This window comes from Papio anubis, chromosome 3, assembly GCF_008728515.1.
Source record: "Papio anubis isolate 15944 chromosome 3, Panubis1.0, whole genome shotgun sequence".
NCBI classification, from domain to species: domain Eukaryota; kingdom Metazoa; phylum Chordata; class Mammalia; order Primates; family Cercopithecidae; genus Papio; species Papio anubis.
This window is the reverse complement of record NC_044978.1, coordinates 120318293-120342557: the sequence shown is the minus strand read 5'-3', so window position 1 is coordinate 120342557 and position 24265 is coordinate 120318293. Positions and strand designations below refer to the sequence as shown.

General features: G+C 41.2%; 1 protein-coding gene across 2 annotated transcripts in view; it reads right to left on the bottom strand.

Annotated features, from left to right (window-relative positions):
• SHROOM3 (shroom family member 3) overlaps positions 1-3759 on the bottom strand; it is a 198769-nt gene extending 195010 nt beyond the window's left edge. For both annotated transcript variants that reach the window (XM_017958757.3, XM_009206907.4), the window contains exon 1: positions 1615-3759. The gene's annotated coding sequence lies outside the window, so the exon portion shown is untranslated. The remainder of the gene's footprint in view (positions 1-1614) is intronic.
• Between the last annotated feature and the right edge of the window lie 20506 nt (positions 3760-24265).

Sequence of the window (24265 nt, the reverse complement as noted above, 5' to 3'; positions counted from 1 at the left end):
CCTTTTTAGGATACTGGGGTTTTTATGGAAGACAATGATTAGGGCTAACATTAGGGTATAAGATTAGGGTATTTATCCATCTCCATACAAAAAATGACTTATCCTTAACTCAGGAAATTACCTTTGATTTACATATATTCTCTAGGTTGTAATTCATAAGCAAAGGTAGATTTGTAAAATATAAACCAGTGCTAAATGTTTAATATCTATTTAGCTTTCCAATGTTCATTTCTGTTTAACTCCTTCAACCTTTATAAATTCGCTTTTTCTCTACCTACCTATGGATCTATATTTTAAAATCACTTGCATATACATTATATTTTTAAGTGATTGCTATAGACTTGTGTGATGATCATATTTCATCTGCTCAGTAATGTCATTTCTGGTGCTTTTATTCATCAAAACAGTACTTTTTATATTTATATTAAATGTTACTAATGTGTTATCTTAGTACAGGAAAATGTTTTTATGAAGACACTTTAGCTAACTGCTGAAAAAAATGGAAAACTCCAACTGGCTGTAGCCATTGGAAGAAAAAAACACATTCGAGGATGATTAACACAGATTTTGAATGACCTGTTTGCCCCATTGCTGTTTATCACTTGAACAGAATCACTGAGAACTGGTAAACACCTTCCTTTCATGAAGGTGTTTACATCCTTGAAATTAATGAGGTGGGAAAAGTAGTCTCAGAACCTCTTTAGATTTATAAAGAGAACTTTACCCATTTTCAGAATTTTTCAATGAAAAAACAATTTTAATCCAAGGGAAAATTACTTTCCTTCCTATCACAACAAAACAGGGTGAAAACACTAGTCCCAAACCACCAGTCTTTTATCCATCTTCAACTATTAAATCCTCAAGTTACAAATATGGTGACAGCAACCCCAAAGACAGGATGGTCCCTGAAGTATGTGTCAATTGATTTACAGTAAAATGAAATCAGAGCACAGTTTAGGCTTAATCAGAATCACACAGAATTACATTCCTAAGCATCTCAACTGTTGCTTAAATGTAGGTGCTAGTATTTATAATTCGACCTGCTCTGAAACATAAAGGTTGAGAAGAGTGAGCCCACCAATCAATACAATCCAGTTTTGCTGTTGAAGTGCAATTCATTGATTCACCCATGTTGAACAAGCCTAAAAAAGAAAAGCTGCCTTCATATCCCAAACGAGAAAGTTAAAGATAGTTTTAAAAATAAGTTAAAATTAGGCTATAAATTCTGAGATTGCATGATTGGAGGGAGCCAAGATATTTGGGCTGACTTGGTATTATTATACAAGTTAGCATATATATTTGTTGGCCTTAACTAAAAGTTACTTTACTCTGTTATCACTTGAGCTTCTCATCAAATAGGAAAATGTGCCCGTTGCCTGAGAGGACTAGAGTCATTTGTCAAGCTCTCTCCTCCCCATGTACGTCTTTATTTATTCTTTTATATTATTTTGTCAGCATATCTGTTAGCCCAAAACCTTGGTGATTTCATCATAAAGGCCTAACTTGAACAACTTCCCTAGCTATCTTTAGTTTATCTTCCCAATACTGGCATTTCTGCCAACACCGACGGAGAAAAAATGTCATCGAGAAATCGCTGGTTTAAAATGGACTTACCTTAAGGAAGTCTATGCCCAGGCAGGTCCATTGTCCTCAGTTATCTGTTGGACATTTCTGTCTTGCGTGACACTGGGCCGAGGCTGGCCCACCTCGGGAGCTTGGTGGCTTGGGGGAGGTGGCCTAGAGGCACGGTTCTGGCCCAGGAAGGATCCGCAGGAGCCAGCCCGAGGAAGGCAGAGCTGAGACACAGGTGTCTGACACCACAGACGCACCTCCGCTGGTAACCTGGGCTGCCCTGATTAGCCAAGCACAAAAGGCAGTTTGAATGACTGCCTCCTCCCGGCCAATCGCCGGCCGCCTGCCTGACAGGAGCAGGCCCGCTGATGTAAGGGGAAGTCCACTCGGCCAGAACCTGAGAACCGGTTTCCAGCGCGCTGGCACTCCGGCTCCGGCGTGCATTCCCGCCGCCACTCGCAGGAGCTGCTTGTCGGGCTGTGGTGTCCTGCCCGTCCCCAACAAGTGTCGCTCTAGGGTCCTCTGACTCATAAACACGACGTGCTGTGAAGACCATTAAAGCGAAGGTAAAGAAGAACACAGCGTCGGCAGCTTTATCTGCCCTTCCTCCCAGCCCTTGCCAGTCGGGTTTCTTTGTCGCTAATTAAGTTCAATTTTTAATTAGCTATGGTTTTTGCAAGCAACAGTTTCTTGCAGACGCTGGGAGAAGAGGCAGGAGCAATAAACAGTCATTGTTCTCAACAATGAAATTCAGTATTATAAAAATCACAGACATAAAAATAGATCATTTATAATAAAGATGCTGCTCATAAAAAAGACAAAACACCACCACCACATTGCATCTTAGAATTCAGCACAATGGGGTGCGATGCAGCCTGCCTTTGTAGATGAAATCATAACAGGTTTCCTAAACTCCATCCAGTTAGAGACTTTACTTAAATCTATCATCTGAGGCCCTGAAACCGCAATCCTTCGCAGCTGTATGGATAAGTAGTGCTTGATTCGAGTTTGGTATTTGCCCCAGACTGTAGGGGTCAGCTTAACAGTAACCATAGACACAAAGAGAGAGAGAGAAAAGGCACACACAGAAAGAAAATGGGACTCCAAGAGTGTCTGAGTTTATGGGTATGTAAATGTATTTTCCTTAGAGCCATCATGATGGGAAAAAAAATTATAGAATACACAGACAATTTCTAAATTTCCTTGCGAAAGCATTTGAACAAGATTTGCAGGTTATTTTTAGGCATAGAAAGAAGAGAGAAAGAAAGCATGCCGCCCTCCCCACACACACAGAATTCTGAACTCACAGTGGCATTATTTTCTACAAGCAGTAGTAATCATTCCAGACACCGAGAAAGTCTGAAGCATCCTCAAGGTTATCATTGCATTTCAATGGTGATACTAATTTTATTGAAAGATTGTTCCTGTATTAACTGGAAAGTCTGTCTCTCCAGAATGTTCCACTTGAGTTGCAGAGTTATTTATATCTCTATAATGTGAAATATAAGGAAATGAAATTGAGGCAAATGTGGGATAGGAATGGGGTGGGGTACAGAAACATCTTTCAAAAGAAGAGAAGCCTCCCACTAGATCTGGCATCATAGATGCATTCGTTCAAAAGTAGCCTCCTTTTTTCTCAGGAAAGCACAGTTCTTATCCCAGCTTTATGTTTTCCTCTCCCCACCACGCAACCTCCCCAAAACATCACAACAGAGTGGAATTTCCTTCCATCATAGGCTACTCCCAGCAAGCCAGAGTTCAAGAGCAGCCAGGCCATGCAATTCATTTTGAATATGTCAAATTTAATAACCTCCTGCTGCGGACCAGGCCTCATCTCTACTATGTGGAATGATGAATGGTCATGTTTGACGTTTGTTTATCACAATCAGTTGGCTAGTATGGGAACGCCATTTCCGAAAACAGCAGAACATTCCCAGTAGTTTACAGGAGCCAGGAGTGGACTCATTCGTGTCACCAGTCACTTCCTCATAGTCCAGTTCTGTCCAGTTTAAGCTCACTTCAGATCTACCTCTGCTCCAGATTTTCTGTGACAACATCCTCAACATTTTGTTGGCTCCAGGAACCATGTATATTGCATACACAGTCCTCATGGATGCTATGTTACAGTAAAAGAAATCTATGTGACTTTTTTTTTTTTTGAGATGGAGTCTTGCTCTGTTGCCAGGCTGGAGTGCAGTGGTGCAATCTCAGCTCACTGCAACCTCTGCCTCCCGGATACAAGAGATTCTCCTGCCTCCACCTCCCAAGTAGCTGGAATTACAGGCATGTGCCACCACGCCCGGCTAATTTTTGTATTTTTTTAAGTAGAAATGGGGTTTCATCATGTTGGCTAGACTGGTTTTGAACTGCTGACCTCAGGTGATCTGCCTGCCTTGGCTTCCTAAAGTGCTAGGATTATAGGTGCGAGCCGCCGCACCCAGCCTCTATGTCACTTTTTAGGGAAATTAAACAAGTAAAAGTTAAAAGCAATTAAATCACCTGTCCTTTCACAAATTATGAGATGAATAAGGAAAGCATTGCTATTTACAAAGAATGGATGCCTATTAATAATATTAGATTGAATCATATGAAATTGCCAAATTGCCAATATTTGATAATTTTTGGTCCACTACAACAGAAATTTCATGTGATTCCAACCTACAGTTGGCCCATAGTTAGTAGTTACTACGTGTCAGTAGTTACCATGTTACGTTCTCTAATCATCACCACAATTCTATAAGGTAAATATTATAATTATTACTCCAACTTTATAGATGTGGAAACTGAGGCTTCGAGAAGTTAAGTAACTTGTTGAAGATTTTACAGCCAGCAAGCAGCAGATCTGGAATGCACACCCAAGCAATCTGACTGCAGAGCCCACGCTTTGAACCACCACCCTCTGAGATAAAGGCTTTGCATTCACCAGCTTTGTGATTGCAGGCAAATTATTCAGCTTTTCCAAGCGTCAGTTTTCTATCCTCTGAAATGGGTACCTGTCTGATGTGAGGACTGAAGGTGATGCTATGAAAAAGCACTTAGCATAGTGCTTGGTCTACAGGAAGAACTCCAGTGTTACCCAGTCGTGGTGGTATAGGCTGGATGATCGCTCTTCCTACCTTCATCATGACCTGAGGTGAGAGCATAGCGCATGACCTTTCACCCTTGGGTGGTTGGGTGGCCACTCATGGACAGAAGGATGGTGAGGTCTGGGGTCCTCAAGTCTGGAGATTATGCCGTCCTGAGTCAGTGCAGACTACTCTGGTGCACAGGATGTTCTTTACACTGGAACGTGCACCAGCTCCCCTCATTTAGAAGGAAGACCGTCCACACCACGCTGCTCCCCCAGCCCAGTAAGATCTGCCCACAGCCCTATCTTGTATTTCCTCCTTTCTCCACATCTGAGTTCTAGAGAGCATTCAGACTCAGCTGTGATCAAAAACAAACGCATCTGTTCCTCATGTGGAATGCTTTCACAAACATCTTGACTTGTCACTTTCTCCCTTCCCAGATTCTTTGGCGATCAGTTGCAGAGGGTTAGGCCATTCTTGTTGGAAGAAGTAATGATGATCTAATCGGAAGCAGTGCTGTGGACCCTGCTGTACACTGGACCAGAAGGGAGGGGACTTTGCTTTCCCTTCTGGCTCTGCCACTGATTAGCACGTGACCTTGAACACGTTACTTATTGTCTAAGGCTCTGTTCGTCGTCCTTGGAGGAGGCCCCTGGTCCAGAACATCACTCAGTGTCTTCCTAGTCCTAATATTTGTGGTGAAGAGAGGATAAAAAGGAATATACTAGATGAGTGTTTGAATATGGTGCTTTTATTTTTTTCTCTCAAAGCTCATCTACTCAAGCACATCCTGTTTTCTCCTAATTACCATTTTATAAGCCCAAGGCAGGAGAGTTTTATGTTACTCTCTTGATGAACTGCAGACCAAGATGAATAGCCTTGATTTCTGAACACCAGATTTCCGCTGGTATTTTTCCTTAATGATTTGCACATGTCCTTGCGAGGTGCTTGTTTGGGATTAGAGATGAAGTTCCATGGTGGGAAAGCTGCACAAAATAATGAAGACTGATTTCTTTGCTCATTTTGATTTTTTTTTCTGTGTCTGTCCGTAACAGTTAAACTATTCTCTAGGTGTTGTAAGATAGATTGATTTTCTGTGTAAGGCAGGTTTAAATGCGCCTGTAGGGCACAGGCATTTAAACTCCCAGGAGGAACTTAGGAAATTTATGAATGGGGGAGATAGAAACAGCCTCTTGAACTCTTGGTCTGGTTTTCTTTTCCAAGAGCACTCACCAACTTCTAACACACTGTTTCATTTACATATGTATTGTGTTTGTTATTTATTGCTTCTGCTCACAAGAATGTCAACTCCATGAGACAGAGGTGTTTGATTTTTATCATGGCTGAGTCCCAAACACCTAGAGCAATGGCTGGCATTTATTAGGTGCTTAATAAATCAGCTTTACAAAATATGCAAAAGATTCAGGTAGAACAGGTGTCCTGTACATCTCACTTTTGGAAGTCACACTGCATCTTTAGAAGGAAGAGGGATTGTAGAATAAATCTCAATGGCGAGGCTAGAGACCAGGTCCAAGATGATGATGATGTGTTAGACAGTAAATGAACTTTTGTGGGGTTCACGATTAGTTTAGCCCAACTCTGCAAATTCCCACATACAGGTTTCAGGCTGAAAGAAAACTGGGCAGTGAGCCTAGATAGAAACTCAATAAGCTCAGTTTCTCCCTTCTAGCCCATTTTCATTTAATTTCCTGGGAAATTGTATTTGTTGAACTCCAAGTATGTCTGAAAGAGTCAGATCCTTGAAAACGCCGTAAGGGAAGCAGACACACAGCAGCTGAGCCCAATGCTCATTTTGCACTCAGGCAATCATTTTTTATCCCAGTCTGATGACACCCTAACTTTAACAAGTTTGATGAGATAATGGCTCCAGGCTTCTTAGTATCATAAAAGATGTCAGTTAAGTCCAAAGTATTATTATACAATACCTGTCCGGTATAATAACTGTAGGACATAAACCACTTATGATATAAAAAAGGCACACAAATGAAAATGACTGGCATTACAGATGAGAATCAACACATTTTTTCAATTTAATTCTGCTTCTATTCTGCTGGCCTAAAGTAATCATATCCCCCTGTTCTTATTTCTCTCTTTCCATATTCTTTCATTCTTTGGGGAAACCAAGGTATTTCTTCACAAGAATGTTACTGGCCAGAAGGTAGCAATTAAAGGCATTGAACTCAATCATCCCTTCAAAGTCCCAACATCCCAGACAGGGAAAACCAAGTTACCATTTAGTGCTAAGAATAGGAGGTAAAGGAGTTACATTTGGGTTCACAGTTCATTCTTAGGAATGAAAAAAACCTCTTGGAGAAAAAGCATTGTGGAACACAAACTATAGCATTATTAATGATTCATTTCAATCTCTGGGACAATTACACAGCTAATATAAAGAATAAATAAGGTGGAAACGTAGAAGCACGTATCAGTTACATTTATATAATTACATATGTACTTAGTAGAGTACATATGTAATGTTTACTAGGCATCAGGCAGGATACTAAGTACTTTACATATTTTAACTCTCTCAACCACCCTACAAGGGAGGTACTATTATTATCGCCATTTCCCAGGTGGAGAATCTCAAGCACAGAGAGATTAAAAACTTGCCCAAGATCGGCCAGGCGCAGTGGCTCATGCCTGTAATCCCAGCACTTTGGGAGGCTGAGGCTGGCAGATCACCTGAGGTCGGTGTTTGAGACCAGCCTGACCAACATGGAGAAACCCCATCTCTACTAAAAATACAAAATTAGCCAGGTGTGGTGGCACATGCCTGTATTCCCAGCTACTTGGGGGGCTGAGGCAGAGGTTGCAGTGAGCCAAGACCACACCATTGCACTCCAGCCTGGGCAACAAGAGTGAAACTCCATCTCAAAAAAAAAAAAAAACAAAAAAACAAAACAAAACAAAAAAAACTTGCCCAAGGTCACAAAATTAACAAGTGGTAGTAACAGGATTTGAAGCCAGGTAACCTGATTTCAAGTCATATGCTCTTAAACACTACTGCACATATTGGATTTACTGCAACTTCGGAATGGGACATAGATGGCATGTATGATGCTTAGCAGCTTTGGGTATTTTTCCGGGTAGCAGAATTCTCCTTAGTGAGGATATGCCACACCTTCCCCAGCCAGATATCAGCAGAGGGGATCAGTTGAATGGCGCCAGCCAGCAGTAACGAGAGAGGTTGTCAAGCAATTAGCCTGATGAGAATTTGGTATAATAAAACCTGCTTCAAATCATGATTTAAACTGACAGTGAGGAGAACATTTTTCCTTTCACTTTCATAACTCTGCATCTTGTGCTATAGTAGAAAAGGATGGTTTGAATCACAGTGGGACTAACAAACCCATTTGCCATGAAAAGAAATGTGACAGGAGATATGTACAAACAAGTAGTCAGCACATGATGCAGGGTTTTTCATTCACTCAACAAGCATTTCATGAGTGCTTGCCATGGACTGGAGAGATCAAAGAGAGTAAGACACAATGATTCCCTTCCCCGGTTTAGGATTAAAAATCATCAACCAGTTCTCCATTGGAAAAGACAGCTTTGTCAGTTGGCTGGAGATGAAGAAGATAACTGGCCCACCAGTGTTAGCGCTACCAGGCTGGCAAACTCAAATGCTGACTAGACCAGGCAGGTGGAGTAAATGAGCAAAGCAACAGGTGTAGGATCACAGGAAACAGTGGAGCCCCAAGGCAAACTGGAGAGAGAATGCCTCATTAGACGTGGGTGCGTGCAGCTCCAGCTCACCGCTGCCAGATCGTCTGACTTCTCCACAAGCCAGAAATCCAGATTATGCAAAACTTCCAGATTTTTAATGTGGATTAAACAAACATCTGTAGATCAAGTACTTGTGTAAGTGTGTTTATTTATTTACTTTTTGAGACACTCTGTTGCCCAGGCTGGAGTGCAGTGGCACGACCACGACTCATGCAGCCTTGACCTCCCGGGCTGAAGCGATCCTCCCACCCCAACTTCCTGAGTAGCTGGGACCACAGGCAAGCACCACCACACCCAGCTAATTTTTTTTTTAATTTTTAAAAATTTTTTGTAAAGTCAGGGTCTCATTATGTAGCCAGGGCTGGTCTCAAACTGCCAAATTGCTGGGATTACAGGCGTGAGCCACCATGCCCAGCCAGATGTCATTTTTTAATTCTCACAAAAAGCTTTATTAAATTCAGTGAGGCTTGTTAAAAATAAAATCAACTTGCTTTAATGGTGGATTTGGTATGGGTAGGTCTTGTGATCCTTATGAAATCATTTAAAAATTTTTATTAAAGTGTAACATACACAGAATGGATAAAGTGTACTAATCTATGTAAAGGGTAAAAATGATATAGAACATTTCTAACACCCACAAAAGGTTCCATCAAGATCTTTTCAGCTAATTCCAGACTTTCCAGCCCACCTTGGGTCTACATCATAAATGAGCTTTGCCTGTTGTTGTCTCGTTCAAATCTTAATTATGAGAAACTGATAACAGATAGAGTTGCATCAGGTCTGAAAGAAATAAAACTGTGTTCAAATAAATAAGGTACAACCAAAAAGAGTGATGGTAAACTCAACAACCCCATGCAGTTCACAAAGTTAGCCGAGAGCTCTGGTGATTACTGCCTTCACACACCTGTTCTGTCTGATAACCACCATCTCTTGTGCGGTTACCATATGCCAAGTACCTGCTTGTCACTCTGCATAGAGGATCTCATGTAAGTATCACAAAACCCCCTGAGATACAAATTTAGATAAAGTTTCTTCCAACTGTATAGCTAAAGGAAACTGAGCCTGTAATAAGTTATGCAGCTAGAGTCACACAGCCAATAAGTGAAAAGTCCAGATTCAAAGGCAGGGCTACTCCAAAGTTCAAGTACTTTTCCATTGCACTACATAGCCTCCCCATAAAATTAGGGGTGTGTTTTCTTAGCTCTTCCACAATGATAAACTTCTTTTCTTAACCAGGAGCATAATAAACCTTATTTAATTTAGAATCTAAATTCTGAATGATTTACATTATAAGGATTGGTGGAGGTGTGGGTTATTAAAAGATGACATTACCTAGGTACTTAAAAAAAACTTAACACAGTAAAAAGAAGAGGGAGAAAATATATCACTATCTTTTATTAACATAGGTATTATCTACCTTTATTTACCTAAACCAGTTTCCTGGGGCTTATGGAAACATTGTCTTATATGAATATAGTTTTGAGAAAGGTGGCAGAATTTGATGTTTAAAGATTCTTCTCCCTCTCAGAAAATTTATGCAGCACGGCAATAGAATTAGAACAGTGGTGGCTGCAGATTTTCTTATAAGAGGGGCTAAATGTTGGCAACTGGATTGTGAAGGAGTTATAGGGGACTTGTCTTGAAGCTGTGCTATGCATAATAAGTTCAGATTTTACCTAGACTGGAGCATTTTTCTAAAGATTCTTTAATTCATCCTTTAACAAGATTGAGAAACATGAATTGTTATTTTAAAGAATATTATTTTATTGGGTAGGCAAATAAAATAGGAGGTGGAGGTATTGTTCTAAAGCCTCACCATCTGCCAATACCAGTCCCTGTCCTTTATTGCTGCCTCTGGGGAGGCTGGAACCATTCACCTGATGCCAAATGATTGGAAGAATAGGGCAATGAAGGGACTTAGAAGAATTCCTAGTTAACCAATGTACTGTTGACAACAGTACACAGTAAACAGTAAACAATCAGACCCTCTCCAGCACCTCATCCCTTTGGTGGATGGGGAGAAGCTGATTTGCCAATATTTTTAATGTAGAAAGATATAGACCACTAGGAATTAATTTACACAGAGGGCTTTTTAGCCTGTGATATGCAAAAATTTCAAGTATAGATTATCTTTTATCTCAACAGACACACTGACACCAATTTCCCTTTTGGAATACTATAGTCAGATCTATTTGACCAGCTCCTTCTTATACTTTAGGTAGATTAGAAATTCAGTTAAGGTTTGGTGAAATACTCATGTTTACCAGGAGCATCTGTTCCAGTATTCAGTTCTGAACCCTAACCTCTGGGATTACATTCAATGGATAATCAGCTGAGTTGGCCATGTCACCATTCATCAAATTAATACCTATCGCTTCAACTGTTTTTAACTCAGTTTTTATTTTTGCTTTAATCACCAAAGTCCTTTACTTTTATTTTTAAAAATTTAATTGTGATAAAATATTTATAACAAAATTTACCATCTTACCCATTTTTATTTTAACATTTAATGTTTAATTTTTGTGGTTATAAAGTAGGTGTATACCTTTATGGGGTACGTGAGATGTTTTGATACAGGCAGGCAATGCATAATAATCACATCAATGAAGAATGGGGTATCCATCGCCTCAAGCCTTCATCCTTTGTGTTACAAACTATCCAATTACACGATTTTAGTTATTTTTAAATGCACAATTACATTTTTATGGACTATAATCACCTTGTTGTGCTATCGAAGAGTAGGTCTTAGTCATCCTATCTTTTTGTATGCGTTAACCATCCCTACCTCCCCACCAGCCTTCCACTACCCTTCCCAGCCTCTGTAACCATCCTTCTACTCTCTATGTCCATGAGTTCCATCGTTTTGATTTTCAGATCCCAAAAACAAGTGAGAATATGCGAAGTTTGTCTCTCTGTGCCTGGCTCATTTCACTTAACATAATGATCTCCAGTTTGATCCATGTTGTTGCAAATGACAGGATCTCATTTTTTTAATGGCTGAATAATATTCCATTGTGTGTAAGTACCACATTTTCTTTATCCATTCATCTGTTGATGGACACTTAAGTTGCTTCCAAATCTTAGCTATTGTAAAGAATGTTGCAACAAACACAGGAGTCCAGATACCTCTTTGATGTACTGATTTCCTTTCTTTGGGGTATATACCCCACAGTGGGATTCTTGGATCATATGGTAGCTTTCTTTTTAGGTTTTTGAGAAACCTTGAACGGTTCTCCATAGTGGTTGTACTAATTTGCATTCCTACCAACACTGTACAAGGGTTCCCTTTTCTCCACATCCTCACTAGTATTTGTTACTGCCTGTCTTTTGGATATAAGTCATTTTAACGGGTGGGATGATATACTATCTCATTGTAGTTTAGATATGCATTTCTCTAATGATCAGTGATGTTGAGCATGTTTTCATATATCTGTTTGCCATTTATATGTCTTCTTTTGAGAAATGTCTATTCAGATCTTTTACCCATTTTTAAATCAGCTTATTAGATTTTTTCCTATAGAGTTGTTTGAGCTCCTTATATATTCTGGTTATTAATCCCTTGTCAGATGGGTCATTTGCAAATATTTTCTCCTATTCTGTGGGTTGTTCCTTGATTTCGTTGATTATTTCCTTTGCTGTGCAGAAATTTTTTATTTTATTTATTTATTTATTTTTGAAACAGAGTTTCACTCTTGTTGCCCAGGCTGGAGTGCAATGGCACGATCTCGGCTCACTGCAACCTCCGCCTCCCACATTCAAGCAATTCTCCTTCCTCAGTCTCCCGAGTAGCTGGGATTACAGGCATGCCCCACCATGCCCAGCTAGTTTTGTATTTTTAGTAGAGATGAGGTTTCTCCATGTGGGTCAGGCTGGTCTCAAACTCCCAACCTCAGGTGATCTACCCACCTCAGCCTCCCAAAGTGCTGGGATTATAGGGGTGAGCCACTGCGCCCAGGGCAGAAGCTTTTTAACTTGATGTGATCCCATTTGTCCATTTTGCTTTGGTTGTCTATGCTTGTGGGGTGTTACTCAAGAAATCTTTTCCCACTCCAATGTCCTGGAGTTTCCACAGTGTTTTCTTTCAGTAGTTTCATAGTTTGAGGTCTTAGATTTAAGTCTTTAATCTTTTTTTTGAGATGGGGGTCTCAGTCTGTTGCCTAGGCTGGAGTACAGTGGTACAGTCTCGGCTCACTGCAACCTCTGCCTCACGGGTTCAAGCAATTCTCCTGCCTCAGTCTCCCAACTAGCTGGGATTACAGGTGCCCACTACCACACCTGGCTAATTTTCATATTTTTGGTAAAGATGGGGTTTCGTCATGTTGGCCAGGCTGGTCTCGAACTCCTGACCCCAAGTGATCCACCCTCATCAGCCTCCCAAAGTGCTGATGCAAAAGTAACTGGTGTAAAAGTAACTGCAGTTTTTGTCATTACTTTTATTGGCAAACACTGCAATCACTTTTGCACCAACCTAATAGAAATGCTACTGATTTTGGTATGTTAATTTTGTATTCTGTGACATGACTGAATTTGTTTATCAGTTCTACTAGTTTTTGGTGGAGTCTTTAGGTTTTTCCAAATATAAGATCATATTATCTGCAAATAAGAGTAATTTGCCTTCTTCCTTTTTCAAATTTGGATGCCCTTTATTTCTTTCTCTTGTCTGATTGCTCTAGCTAGGACTTCCAGTACTATGTTGAATACCAGTAGTGAAAGTGGGTAGCCTTGTTGTGTTTCAGATCTTAGAGAAAAGGCTTTCCATTTTTTTCCCATTCAGTATGACACTGGTTGTGGGTCTGTCATCTATGCCTTTTATTATGCTGAAGTATGTTCCTTTTATATCCCGTTTTTTGAAGGACTTTTATCATGAAGGGATGTTTATCATGAAAGGATCAAATGCTTTTTCAGCTTCACTTGAAATGATCATATGATTTTGTTCTTCATTCTATTGAGATGATATATAGTATTGATTGATTTGTGTATGTTGAGCCATCCTTGCATCCCAGAGATAAATCCCACTTGGTTGTGATAAATGATCTTGTTGGTGTACTGTTGAATTTGGTTTGCTGGTATACCTGTTTTTTAAGGATATACTTCAGTGGCATTATGTGTATTCCCATTTTTGTATATCCAAAGTCCAGAACTCTTTTAATCTTGCAAAACTTAAACTCTGTACCTACTCAACAAAACTCCCTAATCTCCCCTCCCCCAACCTGTGGCAACTGCCATTCTACATTTTGTGTGTATGAATTTGACTACTCTGGGTACCTTATACAAGTGGAATCATTTACAGTATTTGTCTTTGTGACTGGCTTATTTCACTCAGAATAATGTCCTTAGGGTTCATCCATGTTGCAGCATATATCAGAATTTCCTTTGCTTTTAAGGCTATAAATTTCTTTTTTTAATCATAAAATGATTTGAGTTTATCTAGCTAATCAATCAATTAGATTAAGAGGGAGTATCCGGTCTGTCTAATAAGACTTTAGTCATGAAAAATGGTAAGAGAGGGGTTGGTAGAGAGGGAGAGAGAAAATTTGCTGAAATATTTAATGCCATGGTTCTTTAGGGTGCATCAGAATCATGGGGAAAACTTGGTAAATCAGATTGCTAGGCTCAAACTCCAGAGTTCCCGATTCATTAGGCTTAGAGTAAGGCCTGGGAATTTGTATTTTCCAGAAGTTCCTGGGCACGATCACACTTTTGACAACCATTGTAACCTATCCAGGGTTAGGCCTAGAGGATTCTAATTGTCAAAATTTTCCCATAGTGCAAAGAAGATACCCTTCCCAACTAAGACAAGAAGCTTGGAGTTATAGAAGTAGGGAAGCACAGAGAAGAGTGAGAAATAGTGAGAAAACCCAGCCTCCAAGATCTCAACAACTTGTGGGAATGAGGGAAAAGATGTTGGCAAGTCAAGCTGTGAGGACCAAGTTCTGATTTCTCTTCCAGCCTCAGGGAGGAGAGGGCAAGTGTGTGAGCTAAGTGAGGAGAATGTCAAAGGGCTCAGGGAACCTTGGCTCCACTGCACCATTTGAGACCCTAGGAGAAGGTCACTGGAGTAGGTCTGGCCTGGCTCAATTTCAAGGTCTCTAGAGGTCCAGACAGAAGGAAGAATCTCAGACATCAGACAGCAACCAGGAGACTTGCAAGGAGGCAACTATGGTGGGGTGAGATGATCCTGGGATGGGCCCTGGGTCAGGAGTTGCTGGGATGAGAGTTTGGCAGATGCTAAGTTGTCTGAAGCTAAGGGGAGCTGAGCAGAGACTGAATCTGTAAGTGGGGGGTTGCCAGCAATCCCAGGGGCATTGCCCAGGCCATGGCTGACCATGGATTTACCAGCTGCAGGATTCAGCGTTGGAGGCCAGCAGTGGCTGGGAAGGCTATGGACAGAGCCAAGGGACCAGGGGTGATGGTGCCAAAGACCTGCACTCACCACTGCTCCAAACCCCCAGACACTGTTTAGCAAGACAGTTGGGCAGTGGAGAAAAAAGATGACATCTGGGCAAGGGAGGATTTTATTTCAGACTGAGCCCTTTAAGGGACTATTCAAATGATTGGACCAGGTGAGCTTTTAACTTGGCTAGGAATAAAAATAATAATAATAATTATTATTATTATTATTATTATTGCCAACCAGTAGAAGTGGGTTTTTAAAGAAGACAAGGAACCTACATTTTTTCTATACATCTATATTGTCCTGTGACTAGATTTGGTAGATAAAATTGGGTACTTATTTTGACTAAAATAAATTCATTCATTATCAGAAATTCAAATTTAACAGGACATCTATATTTTTAAGTGTTAAATCTGGCCTTGCTGTGCCTGTTGAGGGCAAGTAACAGATCTAAATCTCAATTTTATTGGGTTTCAAGCTTGTGTTCATATTTCTTTTCTTTTTTCTTTTTCTTTTCTTTTTTTTTTTTTTTTTTTTGAGGCAGTGTCTTGCTCTGTCACCCAAGCTGGAGTGCAGTGGTGCCATCTCAGCTCACTGCAACCTCTCCTCTTGGGTTCAAGCAATTCTCCTGCCTCAGCCTCCCAAGCAGCTGGGACTACAGGTGTGTGCCACCATGCCCGGCTAAGTTTTTGTATTTTTAGTAGAGACAGGGTTTAACCGTGTTGACCAGGCTGGTCTTGAACTCCTGACCTCAAGTGATCCACCCGCTTTGGCCTCCCAAAGCGCTGGGATTGCAGGCGTGAGCCACTGAGGTCAGCCTGTGTTCATATTTCATAAACAGTTGGGTAGCAGAGAACACTAGTTCAGAATAAAACTCTTCCTACCCACAATCCATAAAGGGGCAAACCCATACACTGTTATACTGCTAGAGCTGCCCCTGAAACATGCCAATCACTTTTTTTCCAGTATATTCAAGATGCAGATATCTACATTTGAATGATCACAATATCCCTAGAAAACAACTTCCAAAATTATGAAATGAGCCTTTAAACTATATATACTATTAGGATATCTGATGTATCCTCTGTCCCTCACCTCTCTGGCCCACCATCATTGACCACTAAGGTTTCCTACCGACTGTACTGGGAAGAGTCCTCAGGGGAAGTGTCAGTCACACAGGGAGACCTCAGGATGTCCCAGAACATGCAGGCTGCAGTGGCCAAGGTCAGCTTTTAAGATTACTTTCTGCCCATGACCTGAAGGTCCTGTCACCTATCAGGGTATACAGTGGTCCACCTATCTATACATACATAGTTCCAACCAATTTGTCACTGAGATTACACCACGGGGAACTCACTCTTTTATGGTAAGATGTTGACAACCTGCAAAATTGCCTTTTAAAATATGAATAGTAGCTTTATTATTCCCATCGTATGTTAGTGTAAGATTGTATTGTTCTCAAAGGACATTTACTATGCTTAGCCATGTCAAAGATTAGTAAATCATCTCCGAGCAAGGCTCCAAGGGAGTAAGAAATGCAAAGGCAAGTTTGGATGAGGAGCCAGGAAAGAGGCAGATGTGGAGAAACAATTCTCAGGAAGGAAAGATTTTAGGGAGACTAGGCTGGGGGGGGGCGTAGTATGGAGGAAGCAGAGAGAAGATGGGAGTAGCCTGAGTGCTTCATTAGGGTGCTATTAATAGCAGAGCACAAAGACAAATCTCAACTTCTTCAGAAGCTATATTTGACCCACACAGAACCCATCCCACAATGGACACAGAGACTTCTAGATCTGTGAATAAGTACTAGTAAGACTAGTACAGAATCTCACCATCAGTTATCAAGCTTCCACTATTTGGAAGAGAAATGATAAAATCTTATTGGAAGTCTCAACTATTCTCTTACAAAATAATGAATGTTCCAACATTTCAATATTAATCAGGCATTTCAACCACTTATAAAATCACAGGACAAACTGTGATTGGAATCAAGCTGTGGGGTTTTGCTTTGTTTTGTTTTGAAAGGAGTGTAGAAAATGATGAGCTTGTGTTCATGTCTTGGTGCACTCTAAAGCCTCTGTCACTTCTCTCTTCTTGCAGTATTGTTTCTCCCATTTCTATTTTTATTGGCATGTAAACTTGCTAATGTCAAATGAGTGAGACAAGACGGGAAGGTTAATTTATTTAGGGAATGTGAATCAACACTACTGGGAAAACAAAAGGCCCCAGTGTGTGCTTTCTTTAAAGCAAAACAAATAAAAGCATTGGCTAAGCCCAACTCCTGTTCTCCCAGAGGCTGAAGAACACATATTGGTTCAGGGATTTCAGCAATCACTGAAAACCAGCTCATCTGAACTAGTTTTTACTGACATAAAAGTTTGGGCTTTTGCATCAGATAGACTGGAGTTTAAATCCACATTTATACATGTATCCCCCTGAGAAGACTGCCCTCTTGCAAGTCTATCTCCTCATCTGTAAAATATAGTAGTAATAATCCCTATTACTGGGGTTGTGAGAAAAAAATCAAAGAATGAAAATGCGTAGACACCCAAAGCTAACATTTTGAGAGCTTACTAGAATTATTTATTTAAAGATAGCAGGCTAAGTTTGCAAATCAAAATTGTTTCCTGTAAGTAGGATCCTGAATTGACACCAATAGGTCCACTTCTTCAGAACTTACTAGGAATCTTATGAATGTGAATGCCCAGTGATCCAGTCCAATCACCTCATGTATATTTAATGTCAAGTGCCCCCATTCTTTTACCCCATTTCTTAATTTTAGAATGTTAATCCCAAGAAATTGTAATTCTAATACCACCCACGTAGTCTGCTCACTTAGGGACTGGGACGGGAACGTGCATGAATTATTACACAAAAGGAAAAGACCTCTCACTGTTGTAGGGCTATCCTGAAAATAGCAAAGATAAGTTTGCTTTTTCTCAGCATTATCTTGAAAGATCCTAAAATTAAATTTGCAGCTAGATGATGCTTTGTAACCCACAAGTTTGCAAAGAGGAGAAATGCAAGACAGATTAAACAAAACGAAAGAAAACACGGTGAGTCTTAAATTCCTGAACATGAGCTCATGTTTCTATTCATTGCTATCTTGTGGAGTGACTCCGAGTTTTTGACTTCTGCCCCTGACTTTGAGACAGTGATGGAAAGGTGACGAGGAATCGTGAAGCAAATATTGAAAGGGCCTTGAATCCAAACACGGCTGGATTTGGTGGGGATGCCACCGAATGCACACCAGCCGCAGCCCCAGGTTGCATTTTTTCAGGAATTCCCACAGACTGATGTTGGTCCTCATGCCTCATCAAGTCAGCACTATTGTTATGAAGGTGTCAGATGTGAAACTCTAAACAGAGTGACATGGAGGCCATTCCTGTTTAGTGACCTGTAGCAGAAAGGCCTATTTTTAGAAACTGCTGCAGGTTGCTCTGCCCTTGGAAAGGTGGCAGGCTGAGAAGTACTGGTGTGTGTGTGTGTGTGTGCATGTGTGTGTGTGTGTGTTAACATTTCTGAGCATTTGGGTTGTGTTCTAAAATGTTTCTGAAGTTCACAGAAATAAAAACCATCCCCAAACTTTATTTGAAGTAGAAAATTTGAATTTTGAACTTTACTTATGTATCAAGGCCAAGAAAAGGCACGATGCTAGAGACTTTCAAGAATAACCATGGAGTTGCTCAAATGGACACTGATCTCATCCTTTTGTCTCTTACATGGGCCAATGAGACAGGGAAGATTCATGGGGTTGACCTCACCCTGCCAGAGAAGAGCCTATCCACTCCCTTAGGGCTAGAGACTGCAAGTTTCAGTGGGTGTTAGAATCACTTGGCATCTATGTTAAAAGGCGGGCCCCCCTCAAGACAGTCTTATGTAGGAAGAAGTACAAAGGATTTGCAAGTTAAATAGACACCACAGCCGTTTTGATGCAAGTTGTCTGAAGTCCACACTTTGAGGAAAGAAAAAAAACTGTTGTAGGAAGAAGCTAGGAAAACTGGAAAGATGTACCAGAGAGATAAGGGAGAATCATTCAACAAAACATGAACATCTCAAATTATCCGTTTCCTGCCATCAGTAAGAGAGAAAATATCATAAGATTAAAGCAAAAAGGAGCTCTGGCTTTTGGAGTTTTACATATTCATGTAAGCCCTGAGAGAGCAGGCTTGGCTGGTGCTAGAAAGCCTGACTTCTCTTCCTCATTCCGCGGTTTACTAGACCTGTGACCTAAGGCTAAGTCCTTTCATTTCTGGGTGCTTTGACCTTCATAAAGCAGGCAGCAGTTTCTCCAAAATGACCTCTCTGGAGGTCAGGAGAGAAGCTTTGCCAGTCACCTCTCACCCATCCACCCCATGCTAAAGTTTTATATCCATTGTTATTAGCAAGTCACCTTTTCCCATTGCTTTTCTCTCCCCTCTGACAAAGTGGATTTCGGTCTAATTTTAGTTTAACTTTCACTGGTGAGAAACATAAGCCCCAAACCCTCCTTGGCTGGATCTGCTCTTTTACTCCATAAAACAACTAACAGTATGAAAAAGCCACTTAGTGAAAAATAGAAAGGCCTCCATTTAGCACATATTTGCTGAGAACTGGTGCCAGCACCTGCTCAATAACTATGGTTGAACTTATGAATGAAATGATTGATAACAGTGTGTCAAACCTAAGGCTGAGTTTTTTTCTATACATAGGTTGTCTTTATAGCTACAACCTCCATATGAAGTGTGGATGGTTGTTTTTACTTCCCAGACAAAAAAAGTGAGAGGTGAAGTCGTTGGCCAAGATCTCACAGAACGGTCAGGGTTGTAAATCAAGTTCTATCAGATTCAAAGCCAGTGCTCCTAACCACTGCACAGCACTGCCCCCTGAGGGGTAGGAGGTAGGAGTATTAGAAACAAATCCAAACCTCCAAATAACAAGGTGACTGCAAAGAGTGCCTATTCCAGTGAGACTTGAGGAAGCTGAGGACACAGAGAAGGGTGGGTCCTGCTACAAGAAGCACCCCTGAAGCCAGGCTCCTGGGGACCTCACTCCCGAACAAGGGCTGGGGACAGGCTACCTTACTAAGAAGAGACACAGGAGCATTAAGGCAGGAGGAAATCAGATCGATCTCATTTCACAGAGGGAAAAACAAACTTCAAATATGATCCTTCTTTGGTAGGGGATACAGGAGAAAAGTGTGGTCAGTTAAGTGATGAAACTATTGATCATATTCCATAGGGAATAGAAGGGAAAATAAGTGCAGACTGCCTGTCCAGCAGCTCTTAATGCAGGAAAAATAACTAACCCTGTTGGATGATGTAATTAAAAACAGCCAAGATTTAGACAGCAATTTATTATACCCATGAAGGGGAAACTGTTACTACCCCCACTTTACAAGTCATGAAACAATGGCAGAGGGCAATTAACTTGTCCAAGGGCCCTCAATAGTAGATGTTGTAAAGCTGAGAGGCGATGTCAGGCAGCCTGGCTCGGAGCTGGCTCACCAACATTCAGTGAGCACATTTGTGTGCCAGGAACCATTCCAAGCACTGGGGATACCACACCGAACAAAATCCCTGCCATCGAAGAACCTATATTCTAGTGTGTGTGAGAGAGAGACAGGTAAAAAATAAAGATTAGGAGGGTGTGAGGATACAGGAGAAAGGGGACTGAGATTTAAAATGGGCTGTGCAGGGGATGCTAACATTTGAGCAAATACCTGAAGGAAGTGAGGGAGCAAGTCAAAGGGGATAATTGAGGAAATTTTTAATTTAGTTAAAAAAAACCCCAAAATCCTTCAGTACCATGTAACCAGCAGTAAAAAACAATGGGTCTCTTAATTATTTGCTTCTTTAAGTTACGAGGGTGAAGGACATATAAAATGTCTCCCGAGAAAATTCCATGAAAGATTGTTTTAGGTGTCCAGGGCTTGTGGGCCCCTACTTATTTACAATGAAAAAGTAATAGTGGCTCATCCCTAAGACACACCTTTAAAGAAAGACTCCAGAGAATCTTTTGAGTTACTTATTTACTTTTTTGAGATGGAGTCTCACTCTGTTGCCTAGGCTGGAGTGCAGTGGCAGGATCATGGCTCACTGTAACCTCTGCCTCCTGGATTCAAGCGAGTCTCTTGCCTCAGCCTCCCAAGTAGCTGGGACTACAGGCACCCACCACCATGCCTGGCTAATTTTTGTATTTTTAGTAGAGAGGGGGTTTCACCATGTTGGCCAGGCTAGTCTCGAACTCCTGACCTCAAATGACCTACCCACCTCGGTCTCCCAAAGTGCTGGAATTACAAGTGTGAGCCACCGCACCCAGCCCCCAAAGAATCTTTTAAAAATGCTCCTTAGCATCACAGTCTTCATGAAAACAACATAGCAACCTTCCTACATAAACAATAAACACACTAACCAAGCAACCGTCCCCGCATTATAATTTTACACATCCCACCCACTAAGCAAACACAGCATCAGACTCAAGTTTGACAGCAGAATATGAGGGGAGTAGAAAAATTGCATTTTTCAAATGCACTGACAAACTGTACTAAGTAATCTGGCAGCTAGTCTACAGACAGCGGCACAGGCCTCTAGACTAGGTAATACAATTAGACAAACATTTTAGCTACTGGCAAAAGCACAAAGATGCTAGTCTTAGAGATATAATTTTGCCAAAGACTAGCGAGGCTCTTTAGCACTGCCACGTGCGAAGATGCCCGAAGCAACAGAACCATGAGGAGACAGGTGGTAACAAATACATATTTGAGGTAGCCATCTTAATAAACAACGATCAAAAGAAAAAGAACCCACAGTTCATCGCAAGTCAGATGGAACCAGGTGTTTCCCTTTGCCTAATGAAGGCTAAGAGCCTGCTTACTGCTCTCAGTAACCCGCAAACCTATACTTTAAGATTCTTCTCCAGGACCTTCATAGGACACTTGTGATCTTAGAGCAGTTAAATTAAATAAAACAGAAAAACAGAACAGGACGCAGCTTGCCAGGACCTTCGAAGATCTGATTTTCCATTAAGGATATGTGGAGGGGGTGGTATTTAACAATCCTTTATGGAAACCATTTCTCTACCCCTTATTCTCAAGAAATGGGGGATTTACGCTAACGCTATGCAAAGTGTGGTTTTTGAAACACAGGGGGCTGATGACATAAATGAATACAGTTGTAGCTCTGTATTCATGGGGGAATTGGTTCCAGGACCCCCTCATAGGTATCAAAATCCATGGATGCTTAAGTCCCTTGTATAAAATGATGTCATATTTGCATATAACCTATATATATCCTCCTGTATACTTTAAATCATCTCTGGATTACTTATCATACCTAATACAATGTAAATGCTATGTAAATCACTGTTGCATTGTTTAGGGAATATGATAAGAAAAAAAGCTGTACATTTTCAGTACAGATGCAACCATCCATTTTTTGTTTGTTTGTTTGTTTGTTTTTGAGACAGGGTTTTGCTCTGCTGCCCAGGCTGGAGTGCAGTGGCCCAATCACGGCTCAATGCAGCTTCAATCTCCTGGCTCAAGCAGTCCTCCTGTCTCAGCCTCTTGAGTAGCTGGGACTACAGGCACGCACTACCATGCCCAGCTAATTTTTGTAGAGACAGGGTCTTGCCATGTTGACCAGGCTGGTTTTGAGGCAGACATGGGCTCAAGGGATCCTCCTGCCTCGGCCTTTCGCTGGGATTACAGGCATTACTGTACCCAGCCCTTTTCTTGAGGAGCTTTTAAAGTTTCCAATACAGGGCCACACCCCCACATCTATTAAATTAGAATCTCTGAGGCTGGGCTTGGTGGTTCACACCTGTAATCCCAACACTTTGGGAGGTCCAAGGTGGGAGAATCATTTGAGACCAGTCTGGGCAACAAAGCGAGTCTCCATCTACAAAAAAATTTTAAAAAATTATCTGGGTGTGGTGGTGTGCATCTGCAGTCCCAGCTACTCTGGAGGCTGAAGTGGGAGGATCTCTTGATCCCAGAAGGTCGAGGCTGTGTTCTTGCCACTGCACTCCAGCCTGGGCAACAAGTAAGATCTCGTCTCAAAAAATAAAGTAAAATAAAATAAATTAGAATTTCTGGAGGTAGGAGTCAGGAATTAGTTTGTTGTTGTTATTGCTGTTTTAAAACTCCCTTCATAATTCCAATGTATAGCCCAATTTAAGAAGCAGTAGCTTTAAGCCATTTTGATTTAAGGATTCAGAGTTCCAAATATTTGGTTCATCTTCTAAATGGGAATCATCCAAACTTACTTGTTCCAGCTAATGCATCCAAATTTAAAATTGGGGGGAAAGATTCCACCACAACTTTTATGTGATCTCAGAACTCAGACCTCATATCCTAAAGGCTCAGACAGATATTTGAGTGCCATTTTTTTTTTTTTTTTTTTGAGACGGAGTCTCGCTCTGTTGCCCAGACTAGAGTGCAGTGGTGCAATCTCAGCTCACTGCAACCTCTGTCTCCCAGGTTCAAGTAATTCTCCTGCCTCAGCCTCCCAAGTAGCTGGGACTACAGGCACCCACCACACCCGGCTAATTTTTTGTATCTTTAGTAGAGACAGGGTTTCACTATGTTGGCCAGACTGGTCTCGAACTCCTGACCTCATAATCTGCCAGTCTTGGCCTCCCAAAGTGCTGGAATTACAGGCGTGAGCCACTGTACCCAGCCTTGAGTGTCACTCTTTAGTGGTTGGGTATAGAGGGTTGGCTTCTGTCTGGAATACATTTGTCTGAAGTAAAGCTGTGCTAGCCCAAGAATGAAACCTCCTTCACTAGGAACAATAGAGCATTCCTTTGTATGAAGCTAGTGTTTAGTGCATAGCCAGTAAGCATACGTAACCCACTGAATAAAAATAGTGGTTATCATTATGGGCTACAGGGGAAAAAAATGTCCCCTTCCTCATTACAGTAAGGGAGTCTCATTGCATACCTCTCCGGAAACCTAATAATGTGTTACATGAATTTTCCATGGGAAGGAACAACTGGTTAGGAAATAAAATACTTACTTCTATACAGTGACATTCAAGCCTAGAACTCCAAAGAAGCCAAAAACTGCTCTGAGAATGGTCCCAGCAGGATTGAAATACCTCCTCAAAGCATACTGAGCAAATTCCCATGATGCCAGGCCTCTTGGAAAAGTTTCTGGGGGTCAGAGGCCACTGCAGCTGCCTCCTTCGTCTCCTCTCAACCACTTGCTCAAGTGGAAAAAATGTTTAGAAGGGTAAGTTACCACAGTTCTCAGTTATACTGATCTCCCCTCTAGGGAAGTCTAATCCCGGATGCAAACTGTACTGCAGTTTGGGATTTGTACTCACGACCCAGGTATCTGCCAGCCCTTTGCCCACATTAAGAACTTCAAAGAGCAGATGACCAGGATGAGTGAAGTAATGATGGGAGAGCAGAGTGGGGCATGGGAGGGTGGTCACAGCTCTTCAGGAGACATGTGGAGGTGAAGGTAACATTTGAGACATGAGACGCTCCCAACACAGAACCACAG